Raw genomic sequence first — 23,105 nt, 5'->3', positions numbered from 1 at the left:
TCTAAATGAATTATGCAGATCAAAATATGTTAAACGCACATCTAAATAATTTAACATAAATGCGGCAACCCAAACAAAATGTGACTTTTTTTAATTATTTACATTATACCAGGAAATCTGAATTTTGCATAAATGTATAAAAAGACCCATAATAAAGTTGGCTTATTGAGAAGTATTATTATTTACTGAGGACAAAAAAATCTCTTTTTTACACTGATTTTCTTCCTAACCTTTGCTCAAATTGGTCATATTTATGAAAGATAAGTTAAAATTTAAATAGTTCTGAACTTTTAAATTACACATCACTGGCATTTTATTAAGTTTAACTTTTCATATTACCAAAAAAGAAAAACAAATTTATAGATAAATAGATAAAAGTTGATATCCAGGCCACATGTTGTTGTTACATTATTTTTGTTTAAAGTAAAGCAACTTTGGTTATTTAATCCTGGTCACATGGCACCTATTTTTATCTATAAATAGTAAAAAATGCTGTATTTATACAATTTGATAATATTTTATCTAAAACTTTATCTTAAAGTGAATTGGTCTATAATGGTAGGTCTGTAATACAACAAAAAGTACAAGTCATGTATGTAAGAAATTTTTAATATCAGACATATCAACAAAACACTAAATAATTATATATTGATGTTGTTGGCAAGTGTAAGATACATGATCCCTCATTACATATATTTATAATTTAAAAGCAGATAATAAAATATTATTATTCACCTACGAAATATTCATACTAAATCACTTAAAACTTTATCAACATTTCTTTCCAAGAAATATTTTATTAGAAAATCGAAATGATACATTTTTTATTAAACTTTTGGTTGAAGACCAATCCACTTTAATCATCTACCTGATAGCACTGTTGTAAATGCCCTTGAATTTTTTTTTCAATTTTTTAAGTGTGAAAGGTGCGTCTGGTGGCTTTTACTGTGCGATATGTAAGAAATTCCATCTGGTATAGAGTCACAGGTGCTGCCGTTACAAATTATCTAGGTAAATCGCCAATATTGACTTGCCCATTATTGTGTTAAGGTTTGTAATCGGAGTTGGCATATTGCATTGCATGTCATATTTTGGCACTGTGTGCAGGAGCTATTTATAGTAACATGTTAAGTGAGCTCTGTTTCAGTACTCATGTTGCCTAGCTTTGATATGTGAGAGCACATGAAAGCTGTATATACCTGTTGTGTTCATTTTCAGCAGCATCATCTTTCAGGGCTGTAGCTGTTAGGTGAGCAACGTTGCATCGGGTGAAATCGCTTCAGTGTAACAAAACAACAGGGTAATCGTTGCTCTCTGGGACTTGTAGAAAATTGAGTAGTATATTAATAAAGGGATGCCAATGTCATTGAAAATGATTTAATATTGAGCTATTTAACCTTGTTTAGCTATATCTGATAACATTGATGAATGGATGTGTTTTGCTTTTCGGAAAAAAAAAAACAAGTCCGTAAAACATCAAAGTGATTAGGGCTTTTGAAATGGCTGTTATTCGGTTAGTTTTGAAATTGTTAAAAGTATACGATTTTTAGGTATAGGCTGAAAATTGCATAAATTATATGTTATGACTCAAAAAATGATTATAAATGTCATCTTTAAAGTATTTAAAACAGTTTTGATATGCATATTTTTTCTTCAAACACAGTTTGAATTATTTGTTTGCTTTTATAAGGAGAGGAAAGATTCAGTGGTGCAAATTAATAAAAAAAAATTATATTGGTAATGAATGTATGGAATATAAGAGCAAAGTGTAACTTTAACAGTTATTACTGATGGAAATTTATTGATGTGTTTAAAGCCTTTTTGTTGGCATACTTCTAATTATAACAAGATATCATGCATAATGTATGAAATATTTTTTTAATTCAATTCAATTTAAACTCAAGTTTAAAACAAAACAAATATCTTGAAACAATGTTTAAATGCTAGATTGCTGTGTTAACTTTAAATATTTCCAAAATGATAAGAACAATTACCTTTTGTTAGTATTTTTAGTCTTAATTTCCAAGATGTCTTTTCTCATATTAAATATAAAATATATCATAAATGGCAAAATATATTTACAGAGAAGAAACATATTATCCATTTTTTTTTTTTCATACTGACTATAGGAAAATTACTTTGTCGTTATTGTCTCAAATTTTATTGCATTATTAGTCAGCGACTTTTTCTCTCGTTTGTGTAAACTGATATTCTTCCACGGTTTACTTATACAATTCGCCTTTTTGTATTTGACTTCTCACAAGGTATATACGTTACAGCAGACGGAAAAAAAAAATCCTTCAGTGTAGAAAACCAACTCCAGTTTACCTACACAGGGTAATAGTATCTTCTACAGAACTCAATGACAAAATCTAAGGTGTATTCATTATTAGTTATACTTCCTGTTGATAGTGGAAATTCTTTCATAACATTGGAATAATTAAGTTGTGGATATATAATTGTGTAGAAATTCAAAAGATTCTTAAGCTCCAGGTAAAGTACACATGTAACTGTACACCTTTGTGTTGTGAATTTTGAAACCTTTCCACCATTTTGGTATTAGCTGCCAAAAATACAAAATGGCTGCCTCTGTCAGTCTTTTGGTAGCAGATTTACTGTTTACGTCTAATTTGCATAATTTATGACACAAATATTTATAGAATGAAAATAATTGAGTCTTTCGTTATTAAAATATTTTCATTCATTATTTTTTAAATTTTTTCAATGATGATTTATGAGGATAATATTTTTTTCTTGATGATATTTTTTTCTGCGACTAATACACATTGATACCAGTCAACTAGGTGGCGATTTACTCACTGCCACAGGTGTAATATAGGTCTAATATTGCTGTATTTTCTGTTTCATATACAATATTGTCAACTTATTGCAGAAATAGAATAACTCCTTATAAAATTAAATAGGGGTTAACCCTTAACTGCACTGAGGTGGTGATATCATGAAATATACAGTCTGTTATACCTATATCTAATCACACAGTTTGCAAGGGATATAGTTGAAAAGTTTATAAAAAATATACATATATATAAAAATGTTTTTGTATACATGTGATCAACGTTGTAATTCATGATTGACAGTCTGGGATATCTAACCCTTAACCTGCTGGTGGCAACTGAATTAGTGCATGTGACCAGTGCAGACTGAAGAATGGCAAGCACATCAGTGACGTCTGATCATGGTCTGCACTGTTAGCAAGTCAGACAGTACTTATCTTGAAAAATGATTAATGGTTTTGATTTTATTGACGATGGACGAGTACTTTTAAGATATTTGTCCAGGTAAAATAAATCATTCAGGCACCATAAAGTGAGCTAATTTGAGACAAAGAAACAACTTAAACGGATATTTATATTATAAACTGGTATGTAGATATACTAGTATTTTATTATCATTTCAGTAGAAAGTGAGTCGCATATTGAAACTGAAAGTGATATGACTCTACCACCACAGTATAGAGCCAGGCCAGCCTGCGTATACCTGATTTTATACTATTGATAGCTTAATTTATACATTTTGGTATTGAAATCCCTTAAATTTGGAATGGACTGTGCCAAATTCAAAGCAGGGTGGATCCATTTAAAAAATTCAGCCAGTTAAGGAAGATGGAATGTTAACCTGAAAACAAAGCTACGCATCAGTATACAGCCAGTGCAGTCCGATGACCAGGCTCTATATAATTATACTGTAGGTGGCTCAGTTATCATTTCAGTTTCAAGATCCCCAAAAACTATTTTTGAACTCTTCCAAATTCAAAGATTGGCAAGTCCATTGCACTTTTTCAGAATTAAGCTCATGATAAAGGCTGTGCATTTTGTTACTGACTTCAAAAAGCTCCATTTATAATGTAACACAGTTAAACTATTTATAAACTTCTCTTTGTATGACTAAAATCAAAGAGAAAGGATTGGTCCAAATAGCTGCATTTTCTCCATGGTTTTTCTTGTTCATTGATAAAATTAAACCATGTGATATTTTTTCTAAAGTAGCTAGTAACTGTGTATTTCCAGCTAAGACTTAGCGATCTGAATTGATTGATGATTCTAATTGTTCAAGTGCAAATGAACTAAAAACATACAATGTTGGTTTTTCAGAAACATATGAAATGAAAACATAAATGTATGACTTTTACATAGTTTCTTGAATAATAAAGTGTTAATAATGCACATATCAACTGAAAATAAATGTATGAAACATTTTTTTAACCTCAAATAATGTTAATTGATAATTATGCTATTGTGCTACACTCCTGATGTTAGGTGACAGCTTTAAATAATATTCCAATAGTTGTTATCCGGAATTTGACAAATGTGGGTTATTCCAACCTAATCCTCTGGTACAAACAAACTTTTACCGACTTTCCATTATAACTTCATGGAGCACTACTGTTCACAAAAGTTTATCAACCTGTTGCCCTTTTTTCGAAGCTGTAACTTTAAAAGTTTGTTTGTACCTCCGAAATAGCTGGGAAAAACCCAAAATATTTTTAATTCTGGAGTATATCTATTATATGATTCTCAGTGTTGTAACATGTATATATTTTATATAATTTGGTCTTGAAATAATCAGCAGCCCTGCATCATGTTTATCCGTAGCCTTATAATGGCAATATTTGAAAATTTCTGGTTTTGCCCAGATTGAAAAATTGGTCATGTTGATTTTAATGTGTTTAGCACTGCAATGGCTTAAAGTTTGAATTAAAGTCATTGCCGTAATAGATAGTATCGAAAAAAAATATAGCAAACTTAATTTTCAGCTCATCTGTTTCTAAGAACAAGTCGAGTCATTATATCCGCTGTGGCATCATCATCATCGTTGTTGTCATGCTAAAACATTAATGTTTCCAATTATTAGAACATTTTAAAAGTTATCAACATGAAACTTGGAATACTTGCTTATCATAACAAGGTGCAAAAGTTGAGACAAGGGGCATAATTCTGAAAGGAATAATTTTGATTTAATGCCCCTTTTTATCTTAAAATTTTTATCAGGTGAGCGTTAAAACTGCATGCGGTTCTCTTGTCTTTGTGAGACTCAGTCAACATTCAAACATAGTTTACATGTATATGAGCCACAACACGACAAGCCCAACATAATGGGTTTGCGACCAGCATGGATCCAGACCAGCCTGCGCATCCGTGTAGTCTGATCAGGATCCATGCTGTTCACTTACCAACTCTATTACAAGTGGAGAAACTGACAGTGAACAGCATGGATCCTGATCAGACTGCACAGCTGCGCAGACTGGTCTGGATCCATGCTGGTCGCAAACCCACTCTGTTGGTTTTGTCGTGACGCGGCTCATATATATTTTGTTGTCACCAGTTTGATATTACATTCTTAGAATTTGAAAACTACAAGGAAATAGCAAGCCTTAAATTGATTCAACCAAGAATTATTGTATGGTCTCATTTTAATTTGAAAAAGTTTTCCTGCTCGGTGGCAGATTTGATATTTTTAGGGGATATTGTTGTAGGATGATGATGAATGGTGTAAATATATGTACACAAAAAAGGTGTAATATATTGCGAAAGGGAAGAATTTTACGTTGAAAATTAGATTGATTCATGGCCTTCCTTCGATATGTTTTAATATTATATGTATTTTTGATGCCAATTATTTACGTCCTCGCTATTGTAATATATGAAAACGATTTCTTAATAAATGATGAAATTTCTAACAATATAGGTTTTATGGGTATAATAAAGTAAGTCGTAAATGACAATAATAGATTCCGTTCAACCGGAGATGACTTTTCTCGATAAAAAAGATACAGTGCTTTGATAGAAGGAGATTTCGCATATTTTAACGAAGCTATTAAAATAATGAATTCAGGTTTTTTTGTAAAATTCTCCACATTATTTAAATATCATGACGGTAATCAAAATATTTTGATACAATTTGCACTTTTATTTTGGTTAAACTAGAAGTAGATGCACTTTCCTATGTTTTAGCAAGATCTCAAGAAAGAAATGTGGTTCCCAAAACAAGTAGTACATGTATTGTCATCTTTGTATATTGCCCTCTTTAGTAGAAACATTGACTTTTCTTTATGAGGTGAGAACTTCTTAATGATTTGACAATGGCCCAATGTTGTGAAAAAAAATTCTGCTCCACAGAGTGTATATAAACATATTTCTCTTACATTTCCTTTTTACATACTATGATCATAGAAATAAAACTTAATTTTGAGTGATGAACTGATGATGGACATAAATTATTAAATTCTACAATTCAACTGCTTAGGAAGGGATTCTGAATGCATAACCAGTACTAATTTACTTTTCTGTGAGTAATGGTATTTTAACCTACATAGATTAAAAGAATTCATTTATTGAAATTAATATATACACTGAGTTATTATCTTCAACCATAGTGTCATCCTTAGTGCTTGCCACCATATTTTAAAATTCATAGATCCAAGATCTTTAGATGTAACTCATTATGGATGAACTAATTCAGGTTTTATCCTTTAAACATGTTAAATGGAATATTCTTGCTTTGACATTGGAACTACCAATTGTTATTTCAATGAGTATTTATAGGACTCAGGACTCTGTAAAGTGTGGTTAGGTTGCACAAAATGATGTGCTTGTTTGGGCTGAATTATCCTGTACTGGTGTCATATAAAGTAAAATGGTTGTGACCCAAGTAGGGCTTGAACCCATGATCCCTGGATTGAGAGGCAGACACCTTAACCACCAGTCCACCCCTCCCCTGAATTGAAACCCTTGACCCTTTTCCCTACCCCAGGGATATATACCCGGGATAGTTGAGAGTTTAGCCAAGTTTTTACATTCTTTCCATCCCGATTACTGCTGATTAGATGCTGTGGTTTTATCCAAGTGAAAGTATATCCAATTTACAGTGCAGGATTTGAACAAGTGACTGACCCAAAGGGCCGAGCCTTTACTTAGACTTCGATAAGTTCAGAAGTCAATGCCCTCACTGTTCCGGGACGTTTATTACAATTTACTGTTGAACTATTTCCACTAACACCTACAGTTAATCAAGTATATTTAGATTTCATTTATATAAACCAACACTTTTTGTCATTGAAAACTTTAAGAAATTTAAATTGTGGCTACTTAAAACCTAAAAATAATTTTCTCTTTTTGGCAGATATTCATTGTAAACATTTTAAATTAGAAAAAAAGGCAAAAAACAAATTTACAGAAATCAGGTTGGTTTTTTCTTTTGGTTAATGTGAAATAGAAATATTTGGTGTGTTCAAACATTAATAACGCCACCGGTTTTCCATTCAGGTGCATTATACATTTGACTGACTCTGTTTTTCATTTCTTTATGTCTCCTAAAGCATTTTATGGGTAAACTGAAAAGGTTAAAAACAACTCAAAAATGATAATTACTATGATTAGTTAGCTGAATGTTATCAGTTGAGTTGCTTTGACTGTCTGCCCATTGTGCTGTCGACCTGGGCTGGCGAGATTTATGCGGTCAGAACATTACTGTTTCTCCCTGTGCCTTAATATTGCAATACTAGAAATATGTGCCCTCCCTTTCTTGTATATGCAGGGGGTGACCTAGTGCTTTAAATTTGTTGTGTTGAGATCTTTTCACTCAACCATGTACTTTTTGGACCAATGCGGCAACTGTTGGACAATTTGGAACTGTTCATTATTAATGTTTTTGTTTTCAACAATTTTAAGATTGAAACCTAAAAATTTAGTAAATGAACTGTATAGAATCTGGTCTGTCTCATGTTGGACTGCTGATAAGGTAGTGATGTTGTTGGTAGTTTTCACTCCAGATCACAGCAATAAGCCACATTGAATTTAATAGAGCACAGTTCAGCCACTGCATCGTTCCTTGGTAGACTGTCTAGCAGTTTACCAGTACAAAGTGCCTTCATTTTCACTAGGAACTGATAACTTCTGTACCTGCCAGGGCAGAGGTTGTAAATGACCGTAGAAAGGAATTCATGATCAATCACAACAAAAGTGATCTGCACTATCTGGAAATTGAACACAGGTTGCTGATTCACAGTCCAATTCTCTACCTATTGAGCTAACCAGCCGGCTTTGCTCATCCAGAAGTATTATTTACAAGGGCCCTCGATGATTGACCTTCAAAGCCAGAGGCTAAAGGATTCATTTAAGACATTTAGCATGGTAATGGTTAAAGTCCTTACAGAATTCTCAAAATTCTAAGCAAAACTCAGTCCATTATATGTATTCAGCAGTGTTAGGATTAAATATTTCATCTTTGTATTCATTATGATAGGCTCTTCAACTAGTGTAAAAAGGTTTCTTCAAATATATGCCAGACAAATTTTGCCTGGACTATTCAAGTTTGTTCAAATGTTTCTACTTAACTGTTATTACAAAAAAAGGCATTATTGTTATAAAGCGATCAATCTGTAAATGACTTCTTGTCAAAGCTGGCATGATGGATGCTCCTTAGACTTGGTGAAATGCCAGGTCAGAAGGTCAGGGTCATCAGTATTGCTATGTCTGTGCATAGAGTTGATAAAGTTTGTTTGATCTAAAGAATATGGTCAAACTAATATATTTGTCTGTAAAGTACCTGAACTGAGCTCTGGTGAATTTAATGTGGCTTACTGCCATGATTCGGAGGGTAAAGTACCTGAACTGTGCTCTGGTGAATTCAATGTGGCTTACTGCCATGATTCGGAGGGTAAAGTACCTGAACTGTGCTCTGGTGAATTCAGTGCGGCTTACTGCTATGATTCGGAGGGTAAAGTACCTGAACTGTGCTCTGGTGGATTCAATGTGGCTTACTGCCATGATTCGGAGGGTAAAGTACCTGAACTGAGCTCTGGTGAATTCAATGCCGCTTACTGCCGTGATTCGTAGGGTTAAGTACCTGAACTGTGCTCTGGTGAATTTAATGCGGCTTACTGCCGTGATTCGGAGGGTAAAGTACCTGAACTGTGCTCTGGTGGATTCAATGTGGCTTACTGCCATGATTCGGAGGGTAAAGTACCTGAACTGAGCTCTGGTGAATTCAATGTGGCTTACTGCCATGATTCGGAGGGTAAAGTACCTGAACTGTGCTCTGGTGAATTCAGTGCGGCTTACTGCCATGATTCGGAGGGTAAAGTACCTGAACTGTGCTCTGGTGGATTCAATGTGGCTTACTGCCATGATTCGGAGGGTAAAGTACCTGAACTGAGCTCTGGTGAATTCAATGCGGCTTACTGCCGTGATTCGTAGGTTAAGTACCTGAACTGTGCTCTGGTGAATTTAATGCGGCTTACTGCCGTGATTCGGAGGGTAAAGTACCTGAACTGTGCTCTGGTGGATTCAATGTGGCTTACTGCCATGATTCGGAGGGTTAAGTACCTGAACTGAGCTCTGGTGAATTCAATGTGGCTTACTGCCATGATTCGGAGGGTAAAGTACCTGAACTGTGCTCTGGTGGATTCAATGTGGCTTACTGCCATGATTCGGAGGGTAAAGTACCTGAACTGAGCTCTGGTGAATTCAATGTTGCTTACTGCCGTGATTCGGAGGGTAAAGTACCTGAACTGTGCTCTTGTGAATTCAATGTGGCTTACTGCCATGATTCGGAGGGTAAAGTACCTGAACTGTGCTCTGGTGAATTCAATGCGGCTTACTGCCGTGATTCGTAGGGTTAAGTACCTGAACTGTGCTCTGGTGAATTCAATGTGGCTTACTGACGTGATTCGGAGGGTAAAGTACCTGAACTGTGTTCTGGTGAATTCAATGTGGCTTACTGCCGTGATTCGGAGGGTAAAGTACCTGAACTGTGCTCTGGTGAATTCAATGTGGCTTACTGCCGTGATTCGGAGGGTAAACTACCAATACCAAACACCACTTTTAAAGCATTAACCTACGCATTCTGCTTTAATAATACTTGCCAATAAACTTCATACAAAACACTTTTAACAAGATCACATCATTTTCTTTGACTTTGCTGCCCCACAAAAGAATTTTCATGACTTATTCATTATGTCGCCCAGGAAAAGGGAAGTGCATAGAGACTGGTGTATTATGATGGTTTCATAAAAAATACCCCTGTACTCCTGTGACAATGGATTTTTCTCCTTTATTTCAAACATTAATAGATAGGATTATGTAACCAGAATCATCTCAAATTGTTTTTCTCATTATAATCCTGTGCAGTGACACCTGTTATGAGTGAAACCGGAGAAATAATTCGGTTTTAATGAGTATCGAATTTCCTGAAAAAATGTCATTTCACTTCAAATGTATGTGAATTTTTCGAATTCAAAACACTGAACTAAGTCTTAAGGTATATGTTTTTGAAGTTTTGAGATGCAATTCGTATACAATAATTTACCCAAAGTTAACTGGCTGCATCAGATTCTAGCCATATGCCTGTGCAGACAACATCTGTGCCATCTGATCATGGTCTGCATTGATTGCTATATAAATATTACATATTTTGAATTTTATTTTATAAAAAGGATGAACTGTTTTATCCATATTGATAGATGGACAAGTCTATATAATAAATTTAGAGGAATAAGGGTTTTTTAAAGGGCATAAATTAAAAAAATCCTTATTTTTAACTCTTAAATTGTTTGTGTAACAGATGAGCATTAACACTGCATGTGGCGCTCTTGTTGTATTATGATTTTTTCACAAAAAATCACAAACAGAGTTTAGGGTGTATATTGAAAGCATAATGGAATAAATAGCCTGTTTGTTTGTGTTTTGGTCAGTTTTAATGTTTCCAGATGATAACTAGAATTGTATAAATTAAACTAACTTGGTATATAGCAAGTTTAATATGTGGAGACCTCATTTAGGATTGGTTATTGGTCCTCTAGGGTCACTGTTACTAAAAAAATGGTTTTCAGATGATTGTGAAAAAATGAATTGCATGATCATATTTTGTTCTTTTGATAAGTTCACATATTTATTAATATTGGACAATACTTACATGATGAATATTTTTATAATGTTTTTATTTCTATTTCAGGTGATAAAAACCACTCATAACTTTCACAGGATGTAGGCACATAAAAAACAAGGAGTGGTAAGCTTTATTAATTTAAAATTTACTTCGCTTAACACAAACATCAACAGTAGAGGGGTTGTGAACCTTCAAAAAGATTTGCCTTTATTTGCTGTTCTATTAGTAGGCCAATAATTGGTTGGTTTTACTTGTTTACTAACCCTGCTGGTGACAATTCTAAACTGGCTGGTCAGTGGTTCTACTCATATGCCCAATCCTACCAGAAATAATACACATTTAACGGGCACCTGAGGTCTTCCTCCTCCAGTAAAGCTGGAAATTTAATATGACCTTGACATTGATACAACCAATACAGGTCAATATCAGCCGGCACATTTGTATCATCATGGTCTGCACTGTTCGCTGTTCAGTCAGTACAATTTGTTTGTTGAGCTTGTTAGCAGAGACTTTGGCATAGTTGTCACAATATCGGTTTGGTATATGTACATGCGTCTGTTAGTGCATGCGTCAGGACAATGCTTGTTCAGGGCATCCCTCTGTGATTAGTAGGCAGATTTTCAAATAACTTAGCTCAAATGTTTACAATAATGAGACAGCAAAAACCATCCTAGATCAAAGGTCAAGGTCATAATTTAAGGTCAAATGCAAAAAAAATGGTCTCAAACAGCTTGTCCGCATCATAACTCTATCACTAGTAGTTGGAATTTCAATTTACCTGGCACAAATGTTCAACATCATGAGATGGCATGTCAGACACAAGAACTGAGTGGCTAGGTCAAAGGTCAAGGTCATACTACCGTCCAGATAATACTTGTTAGGGTCATAACTCTGTCATTAGTAGGCAGAATTTCAATTAACTTAACACAAATTTTCACAATAATGAAACTGCGTGTTATGCACAAGAACCGTGTGGCTAGGTCAAAGGTCAAGGTCATACTTTAAGGTCAAATGCAAAAAAAAATGGTCTCAAACAGATTGTCCACACCATAACTATTACTAGCTGGTGGTATGTCAAATAACCTAGCACATATGTTCAACATCATGAGATGGCATGTAGTGTGCAAGAACCATGTGGCTAGGTCAAAGGTGAAGTTCATACTTTGAGGTCAAATGCAAAAAAATGATCTCAAACAGCTTGTCCACACCATAACTCTCACTAGTTGGTTGTATGTCAAATAACCTGGCACATATGTTCAACATCATGAGATGGCATGTAGTGGGCAAGAACCATGTGGCTAGGTCAAAGGTCAAGGTATTACTTTAAGATCAAATGGAAAATTATGGTCTCAAACAGCTTGTCTGCACCATAACTTTATCACAAGCTGGTGGAATTGCACAAATGGTCGACATCATGAGACAGCATATGGTGTGCAAGAACTGTTTGACTATGTCAAAGCTCAAGGTCATTCCTCAAGGTCAAATATGACACGGGTTCCACATGTTGCCCTTGGGCATCTGGTTGAAATTTTCCATAATAGTGATAAATGGTTATGTCTAGAATGAAAATGGACAAAACAAACAAAATTAAATCCAGCTCGAAGGTGGTTGGTTATACTCGGGTGTGGGCTTGTGCTTGAAATTGTACATAAGGTATATCAAGTCTTCCTCTGCCAGTTTAGCTACTTATCTACTTAAATCATCAAGTTTGGGAACATCCATCCTTGTTTTTCTAGGAATTCTTTTCATTGTTGAATTTTCATAGAAGTTTGAAAGGAACGAAAAAGATTGCCATATCTTTAATCATCTGATCTATATTTTAACTATATCTATGGTTGCAGATATTTCTGGAAATTTGTTTCTTCGTAAAAAGGAAAAATGCTCTTTTTTTATGTAATTTCTATGAATGATTATTGACAGGAATGGTTGGGTAATGCTGGGCCTGATTAAGGTTTGCGTTTTAAGGGATAATTTATCTGGCATTTGATTAGTGAACACAGTTAGTTACTGATGAAATAATTCTTTAGTTAGAAACATAATAAATGGTGCACATTGTTTTATTATCAATGTATGGATGTTTCAGAAGATTATGGTGCTTTATGTTGCTCTTCAAACAGTTTATTTACGGTGTTAGAATGCTTACCATACACTCTATAATAAATGTCCCCTGGGGTGTTACGTCATTTTCAAAAAAGGGGGGTTGTTAGTAAGTAGTTCAGAAAATGACGAATATTGTCAAAATAGGAATGTTTACTCTGTTATTTTCCACTTTATTATATATACTGCAAGCACCAGCTGTATGAAAATTTGTGCTTATTTCCCAAGAGTTACACTAAACTTATTTCCCAAGAGTTATGCTAAACTTATTTCCCAAGAGTTACGCTAAACTTATTTCCTTAGAGTTATGCTAAACTTATTTCCTTAGAGTTATGCTAAACTTATTTCCCAAGAGTTACACAAAACTTATTTCCCAAGAGTTATGCTAAACGTATTTCCCAAGAGTTACACTAATATTAATTCCTTAGAGTTATGCTAAACTTATTTCCTTAGAGTTATGCTAAACTTAATTCCCAAGAGTTACACTAAACTTATTTCCTTAGAGTTATGCTTAACTTATTTCCCAATAGTTACACTAAACTTATAACCTTAGAGTTATGCTAAACTTATTTCCCAAGGGTTACACTAAACTTATTTCCTTAGAGTTATGCTAAACTTATTTCCCAAGAGTTACACTAAACTTATTTCCTTAGAGTTATGCTAAACTTATTTCCCAAGAGTTACACTAAACTTATTATCTAAGAGTTATACTGAACTTATTTCCTTAGAGTTATACTAAACATATTTCCTTAGAGTTATACTAAACTTATTTCCTTAGAGTTACACTAAACTCATGTCCTTAGAGTTATACTAACATATTTCCTTAGAGTTATACTAAACTTATTTCCTTTGAGTTGTGCTAAACTTATTTCCATAGAGTTATGCTAAATCTATTTTCTTTGAGTTATACTAAACTTATTTCCTTAGAGTTATACTTAACTACTTTTGTACTGGTTAATCATTGTCAAAAAAAGGGGAAAGGGAGGGGGGCTTTTATTAGAGAATATAATGTATGCGATAGTATGTGTCAGGCCAGCCTGCTCATCAGTGCACTGTCAGCTGGTTAATTTAAGCTTTTGATATTTAAACCACTTACATGAACAGTTGGTAACTCTAAGATCAAACGTCTGAATTAACAATGAACCATTTGAAGTTTAAATGACTTAAATTTAAAGTAGACAGTTCAAACTTGTAACCATTTAACAATGGACTGTGAGTTTTAACTTTGAACCACTCAGTGGACACCCCCAAGTTCTAACCATTTAGATTAAAGAGTACAGTTTATGAATTCAAACCACTTAAATTAACAGTTTCAAGTTCAAACCAGTTTAACTAAAAGTGGACACTTACAAGTTCAAAACAATATCACACCAATTAAATTAACAGTCAGGAATTCCAAATTCAAACCACTTAAATTACTGGTGGACTATTCCAAATTCATTAAAAGTTGACAGTTTCAAGCCATTAACACATAACAGTGGACAGAACCACTTAAATAAACAGTGAACAGTTCCAAGTTCAAACCAATTTAACTAAAAAAAAGCTCAACAACTTAAATAAACAAGGGACAGTGCCAAGTTCCAACCTCTTAATTTAGCACTGGCCAGTCCCTATTTTAAACCTGTTAATTTAGCAGTGGATTTAAGCTCAGACCTCTTAATTTCCCAGTGAACAGTTCTAAGCTCAAACCTCTTAATTTCCCAGTGGACAGTTCCAAGCTCAAATGTCTTAATTTCCCAGTGAACAGTTCTAAGCTCAAACCTCTTAATTTCCAGGTGAATAGTTCCAAGCTCAAACCTCTTAATTTCCCAGTTGACAATTCCAAGCTCAAACCTATTAATTTCCCAGTGAACAGTTCTAAGCTTGAACTTCTTAATTTCCCAGTGAACATTTCTAAGCTCAAACCTTTTAATTTCCTAGTGAACAGTTCTAAGCTTGAACTTCTTAATTTCCAAGTGGACAGTTCCAAGCTCAAACCTCTTAATTTCCTAGTGAACAGTTCTAAGCTTGAACTTCTTAATTTCCCAGTGGACAGTTCCAAGCTCAAACCTCTTAATTTCCCAGTGAACAGTTCCAAGCTCAAACCTCTTAATTTCCCAGTTGACAGTTCCAAGCTCAAACCTCTTAATTTCCCAGTTGACAGTTCCAAGCTCAAACCTCTTAATTTCCCAGTGGACAGTTCCAAGCTCAAATGTCTTAATTTCCCAGCCAGTTGACAGTTCCAAGCTCAAACCTCTTAATTTCCCAGTGGACAGTTTCCAATCTCAAACCTCTTAATTTCCCAGTGAACAGTTCTAAGTTCAAACCTTTAATTTCCCAGAACTTCTTAATTTCCCAGTGAACAGTTCTAAGCTTGAACTTCTTAATTTCCAAGTGGACAGTTCCCAGCTCAGACCTCTTAATTTCCTAGTGAACAGTTCTAAGCTTGAACTTCTTAATTTCCCAGTGAACAGTTCTAAGCTTGAACTTCTTAATTTCCAAGTGGACAGTTCCCAGCTCAAACCTCTTAATTTCCTAGTGGACAATTCCAGGCTCAAACCTCTTAATTTGACAGTGGACAGTTCCAAGCTCAAACCTCTTAATTTCCTAGTGAACAGTTCTAAGCTTGAACTTCTTAATTTCCAAGTGGACAGTTCCAAGCTCAAACCTCTTAATTTCCTAGTGAACAGTTCTAAGCTTGAACTTCTTAATTTCCTAGTGAACAGTTCTAAGCTCAAACCTCTTAATTTCCAAGTGGACAATTCCAAGCTCAAACCTCTTAATTTCCTAGTGAACAGTTCTAAGCTCAAACTTCTTAATTTCCCAGTGAACAGTTCTAAGCTCAAACCTCTTAATTTCCCAGTGGACAGTTCCAAGCTCAAACCTCTTAATTTCCTAGTGAACAGTTCTAAGCTTGAACTTCTTAATTTCCCAGTGAACATTTCTAAGCTCAAACCTTTTAATTTCCTAGTGAACAGTTCTAAGCTTGAACTTCTTAATTTCCAAGTGGACAGTTCCAAGCTCAAACCTCTTTATTTCCTAGTGGACAATTCCAAGCTCAAACCTCTTAATTTCCCTGTTGACCGTTCCAAGGTCAAGCATCTTAATTTAACAGTGGACAGATCTATATTTTAACCTCTTAATTTCCCAGTGGACAGTTTCAAGCTTAAACCTCTTAATTTCCCAGTTGACAGTTCCATGTTCAAACCTCTTGATTTCCCAGTGGACAGTTCCAATTAAGCTCAAACCTCTTAATTTCTTAGTGAACAGTTCTAAGCTCGAACTTTTTAATTTCCCAGTGAACAGTTCTAAGCTCAAACCTCTTAATTTCTTAGTGGACAATTTCAAGCTCAAACCTCTTAGTTTAACAGAAGACAGTAACAAGTTCAAACCATTTAAATTATCAGGGTCAGACCCAAGTTCAGATCTCTTAACAGTAGACAGTTCCAAGTTCAAACCATTTTAGTAAAATGTCCAAAGTTAAGGAAAATGTAGTATATTCTGTTGTAAAATGAAACTCATGACTTCATGCAATTTTATTTTATAAAAGGGGTTGTGATTTTTTTTCCAAGAAACATTCTAGGTATGGGTTTCCATCTAGAATGAATGAGCTACATTTTATCCAAGGTAAAATAATAAAATATTAAAAAAAGGGTAAAGAAGCAAATATAACCCAGACTAAAACTAGTATTTGGTTTTCTACCCCATGAAGATCACAAAAAGGCATGTGGCAGGGGGACTGTTAATGTATACACTTGGAAAAAGCTTGTACTCATTAGAATAATTAAATTTTCGTGAAATAAGCACAAACTTGGAAGTGTGCAGCTTTAAAGGGACTCCACTAAGTATTTTTGACATAAAGGCACTGGAAATATTTTTTTTAGAGATTTATGTTCCATTTGATATAGTTCTGCACAAATACCAAAACTTGTGTGCAGAATTTCAGAACTGGAGCATCTGGTTATTAACATGTATGATATTTGACCAAATCTTGAATATATTTTTTGGATGGCCTTTTTTATGCATAAGTAAATTAATAACTCTACAAATTGAGATTTTCCTACATAACAGTATTCTATAATTATCAATTAACAAACATTTTATTGATTACAAGGCAGAAAAAACAAACTTTAAACAATTTACCTTACCTATACAAAGCGTGCATGTATTTAAGTAAAAGAGAACTAATCCAGTTTTCCATAAGGAGTTTGATAGGATGAGTAATTTCCCTTGGAAGGTGCATAACTCTGTATTGCTTATGAAAAATTGTTTAGTACTATTTACTTCCCTTTGTACATGTTTTTTACAATCCAGGGTTTTGTTTTCTTTTTAATTTCAGTGAAAAATGCACTAGGTGACCATATGACATTAACTGAGCAGTGCACTGTGGGAAGCCCACTTGGAACTATGGAAGAAGGTACAAGACCGGATGGGAAGCGAACAGTTTCCCCGGGGCTCGACCCAGAGGAACCTGGGGTAAGTTAGGTCAACAGTGTACAAGAAGTACTCAATAGAAAAGCAAAAATGTCCTGCTTTTATGATATGCACAATACTTTTTAGCTCCAATTTTGGAATACAAAAGGTGGAGGTATTGCCATGACCTACTTGTCGGATTTGGATTCCTCGTTTGCTAACTTTTTTGGTTAAGTTTTATTTATGCTCTTTTATCATACAAAAGGTGTAAGAGAAACTATAATCATGAAAATATTACTGTTAGATTTATATAGGTGAGGTAAAGGCGTTTGCCTCTCATTCAAGCAAACATAGGTTCCATGCCGACTGAGGTCAACACTGATCTACAATATAATGCTTGTACTTGCGTAAGTTCTGGAAATGTACTGAAATATTGAGAGCTCTTAGTAATCAAGCTTAAATGAACCCATTTTAACAATTAGCTCTAAAACAGCAAAAACTTATAATTGCTCTTTTGAATTTGAAAGGAGTTTATCTTATCTATCTTCCAATTAGTGAAATGCCTACTGGGGGCCTAGACTTTTATACTTTATTCCTTTTTTATAAAAAAAATTGGAGTTTTATAACCAGAATGCACTAATGCAACTAGATGGAATAAGTCTGGTGCTAGATGGTTATGTTATATAAGAAAATATGTTCAAGCATTAAAACACTTAAAATATTTTTCCACCATGCCTTTCATAGACCAGTACTTTGTCAGACAGCAGAATGCCTTTCATAGACCAGTACTTTGTCAGAAAGTACCATACCTTTCATAGACCAGTACTTTGTCAGACAGCAGAATGACGTTCATAGACCAGTATTTTGTCAGACAGCAGAATGACGTTCATAGACCAGTACTTTGTCAGACAGCAGAATGACGTTCATAGACCAGTACTTTGTCAGACAGCAGAATGACGTTCATAGACCAGTGCTTTGTCAGACAGCAGAATGACGTTCATAGACCAGTACTTTGTCAGACAGCAGAATGACGTTCATAGACCAGTATTTTGTCAGACAGCAGAATGACGTTCATAGACCAGTGCTTTGTCAGACAGCAGAATGACGTTCATAGACCAGTACTTTGTCAGACAGCAGAATGACGTTCATAGACCAGTACTTTGTCAGACAGCAGAATGACTTTCATAGACCAGTATTTTGTCAGACAGCAGAATGACATTCATAGACCAGTACTTTGTCAGACAGCAGAATGACGTTCATAGACCAGTGCTTTGTCAGACAGCAGAATGACGTTCATAGACCAGTGCTTTGTCAGGCAGCAGAATGACGTTCATAGACCAGTGCTTTGTCAGACAGCAGAATGACGTTCATAGACCAGTACTTTGTCAGACAGCAGAATGACGTTCATAGACCAGTGCTTTGTCAGACAGCAGAATGACGTTCATAGACCAGTACTTTGTCAGACAGCAGAATGACGTTCATAGACCAGTACTTTGTCAGACAGCAGAATGACGTTCATAGACCAGTATTTTGTCAGACAGCAGAATGACGTTCATAGACCAGTACTTTGTCAGACAGCAGAATGACATTCATAGACTAGTACTTTGTCAGACAGCAGAATGATGTTCATAGACCAGTGCTTTGTCAGACAGCAGAATGACGTTCATAGACCAGTGCTTTGTCAGACAGCAGAATGACGTTCATAGACCAGTACTTTGTCAGACAGAAGTATGCCTTATATAGACCAGTATTTTGTTAGACAGCAGAATGACTTTCATAGACCAGTGCTTTGTGAGAAAGTAGCATGCCTTTCATTGTAAGAAAGTAACATGCCTTCCATAGACCAGTACTTTGTTGGACTGTAATATGCTTTCCATAGTTGGACAGCATTATGCCTTTCATAGACCAGTATTTTGTTAGACAACAGAATGCCTTTCATAGATCATTCTTTGTAAGACAATTGTATGGTTTTTTTTCCTAGACCAGTACCTTGTCTTACAGTAGCATGCCTTTCACAGACCAATACTATGACGGACAGTAGCTGATAATGGTAGGGTAACTGTCCACATTGTGAACCTACAAGTGTTTTATAGCCAACAGATGTTGCTCAAAATTTCCCATAAATCTTGTAACAGAAACGCTCCAGTGGTTCCTGACCTGCTTACAGACTTTAGGTACTTCTCAAAAATGACAGAATATCAAAATTTTAATTTCTAGATTTGGACTGGTTCTACGTTATGACTGGCAGAAACTGTCACGTAAATTACCGGGAAACTGTTGCAGCCAATTGAAGGCATGTCTTATGTTTCACATTCAAGTGGCATAAATTGCTTTTTTACAATGTCAAAATGGAGTTTTAGATACATTTTCAAATCGGAATTGCTTCAATTAAGTGTCTTAATATTTGAAATTGAATACACGTTTTTTGAATTTATCTAAACAGTAAAGTAGGGTAATAAATTTTGATTTCTTTTGAAGTTTCGAGGTGGGTAATTTGAGCTGTAAATCCTCGAGGTTTTATCTTCATAATTTTGCATGATTTCTTAAAAAGTGGTACTTTAAACAGCAAGCATCATAATATTGTGAAAGTAACAGATAAGCGAAGTTCCTTAAGTCCTGAAAAAAATCGTAAATAACAGCATTTTGGATAAGGAAGGCAGGTGCTAGCACAACTTTGAACCAGAAATTGAAATTCCTGGAAATAAAATGCTGATACTATGTTAATATTTGAATTCCTGGAATAGATGAAAAGTTAAAATGTAGATGTTGCTAACAGAACAGTTTTCTTTATTGACTTTTTAGTTAGCTTGATAAGCTTAGTTGTTGATTCCGTCCTTGCCTTGTCTTTTGGTGATATCTCCCTCCTTTTCCTGTTTTGTAACCCTGTTACTGTGTCTGCCTATTGGTAACCCGGTTCCTGTAGGATGCCAGTTGGTCACCCATTACTATGCCAGCCTGGCTACCCAGTTACTGTGCCCACCTTAGACAAAACTGGTAACCCAGTTACTGTGCCAAAATAAGACAAAACTGGTTACCCAGTTACTGTGCTGGTAACCCAGTTACTGTGCCCACCTAAGGCAAAAACTGGTAACCCAGTTACTGTGCCCACCTAAGACAAAAACTGGTAACCCAGTTACTGTGCCCACCTAACGCAAAAAAATGCCCATGTTTATCGTGTCAAAGGTTGCACTCATTCCCTGTTGACTTGCCATCATTTGCAAAGAAGTAGTTCATACTTTAAACAGATTTGTTGACCAATGGTTAATTTACCTGCCAACAAATACATGACAGAAACATTGTTTCTAACAAAACTTACAAACCTTTAGTAATATTTGTTTGTTGAACCTTTTCGCTTCTAAATTTCTTCAAATGGATTTTGAATTTGGAATTTTCCATGGTAGATTTAAAGGATTTTATTAACAAAACTATGCAGTTAGCAGTCTATAATTTGGTCTGATTGTAAGGATATACAGGGCTACCTGGCTCTGTACTGGTGGCATAAAATAGAGAAAAAACAGTATCCTTAAAAAAAGCCCAACACAGCAAAATTGAAAATGTTGCTGGCTCGGTTTGATTGAGCCTGTTCATGGATGGTAGTGGTAATTGCAAACCTATCTTTATCATTGTTAGCATAAAAAAGGTTCATGTATTTGAGACTTCATTAAAACTGCTTACACAGCAAAATTTCTGAAGTAGACAAGATATGGTCCTCTCAGTGGATCCAATTAGGTACTTTAATAACTAATTTAAGCCCCTAATTTTTATATTGCACAATGTCTTTAGGTGTGTTCACACTCATTCATGATTGAAGATTTTGGATTGAAGTTTTATTTATCAGCAGACGTGCTGCTAAACTAACCAGTATATTGCTTTTGATAAAAACTATGTTCACAGTCCCAACACATGGCTTTTTATGTTCACTTTCTACAAGTATTGCATAGTTCAGACGGAATTTTAACTTAAAAATAAATTTAAAAAAAAAATGTAAGAATTCAGACATGTGCAGGAGGAAAGTATAATGTCCCATATTTGCATGCAAATTCTTTTCAGGAAATTTTCATGTATTTGTATTTACAAATATTATATTAGAATTTTTGGTAATTGTATTCTTTGAAAAGAATTTGCATGTAAATATTGGGCATTTTAAAGTGATTGAAAGATTGTTTTATCACATATATACCCGTGCCACTTTTACGTAAAAACTGTATTGCACGGCCGTGCATATGTTTTGAGAGACATCATTTGCGTTAGACAAATATTGCATAAGGATGCACTATGTGTTAGTGCTACGTAATTCTTTTTTTTTACCATAAACAGTTCTTATTTTAGATATTTGATAAATAGAATATTACATTTGTGTAGGATTAATACTTAATGTATTTAATAAAATAGAATTATGCTCAGTCCAGACGATCACATAATATAATTTTATTTATATTATTATTATTATTTTTATATTCGTATATTTTTTAAATTTTTAAAATAAAATGATATATATTTTTTAGCATACTATTTATAATATATATATTATAAATTTGATGTCACATATTCACATCTATAACTAACTTAACATAAAAGTTACGACTGGTTATCATACAGTATTTTTTTCATCTTTCTACAACACCATATTTTCTTATTTTCATTGTACAGGCCTCCATTAAGGGGAGGTCCTGTTAAAGTAATTAAGCTGATAGGGAGGCAATTAGAAAAAATTACCACAGAGGTGTTTATTGTTTCTGAAGGTGTTCTCATAGTAATCAGGTGCAACAATTACAAATATTTCTACAAATGATGCCTACACCATATCTGTTGTGAAATACTGACATTTTTTTGCTATCTTTTTTGTGAAAATGGTTTTTTTGTGGGACAGGGGCTAGGAAGAATTGAAAGTGGCCGTTGAGGTTTGTGGTTAAAGCAGCGACTCCAGTCCAGATTCATGCTAATTTTCATGAAAATTTTGAAATTGTATTTTACTGTAAAATATTGTGAATTGAATAAAGAAAGTGCTTAACACGTTGCAATCGATGCTTACAATCCACGTAAATTATCAAAAAAGTGCAAAATAAGCATAAATACCAATTAATGCGTTAGTAACTAACGCAAGTAGAAATGTGATGATAAATACTGCAAAATCAGTCATTAATCGGACATAACATGTAAACTATCACTTGAATCTTGAATCTTTTTACTTTTCTTAAAATTTTAGTGTAGTTGTGGATATGAAATATGGGGAGTGTTTGTGAATTAAAGTGAAGTATGGGGAATGATTATGGTTAATGTTTGTGATATATGGTTAGTGTTTGCGGAAGTGAAGTACATTATATACTATGGGAACACTCATGAAAATGAAGTAAAGTAAAAAATGGGCTTAATGAATAAATATGAAATATATCATAATTTTAATAATTGATCCAGTGAAACTGTGAAAGTAAAGTGACTACATTACCCATTTTTGCAAGAAATTTCATATAGACCCCCACCTTCAAGTATAGTCTCAGTCCAAATAAGCACTTAACAAGGATCTTTCAACCCACAAACATATAATGAAGTGGTGTGTAGAGCATGCAATTCCAGGAAGTTATGTCATACAAAAGATGCCATGGTAATGTATGGGCTACCAAACTTAAAAAAAACACCAGGAAGTTATGATCAATGAAGGTGTCTTGTGCAAGCATAACTTTATCTCTCTTCCCTACCTTAAATATTTAACT

The 23,105-nt window shown here is 34.4% G+C and overlaps 1 long non-coding RNA gene across 1 annotated transcript in view; it reads left to right on the top strand.

Annotated features, from left to right (window-relative positions):
* Window positions 1–23,105, top strand: part of LOC132734305 (uncharacterized) — a 37,168-nt gene that overhangs the window by 6,713 nt on the left and 7,350 nt on the right. The window contains exons 2-3 of the long non-coding RNA XR_009626293.1: window positions 10,972–11,028; window positions 17,321–17,457. This is a non-coding gene — a long non-coding RNA (uncharacterized LOC132734305). The remainder of the gene's footprint in view (window positions 1–10,971; window positions 11,029–17,320; window positions 17,458–23,105) is intronic.

Source organism: Ruditapes philippinarum, unplaced genomic scaffold (genome assembly GCF_026571515.1).
Source record: "Ruditapes philippinarum isolate M1 unplaced genomic scaffold, ASM2657151v2 ctg51_1_1_1_1, whole genome shotgun sequence".
Taxonomy (NCBI): domain Eukaryota; kingdom Metazoa; phylum Mollusca; class Bivalvia; order Venerida; family Veneridae; genus Ruditapes; species Ruditapes philippinarum.
This window is presented reverse-complemented; position numbering and strand designations above follow the sequence as displayed.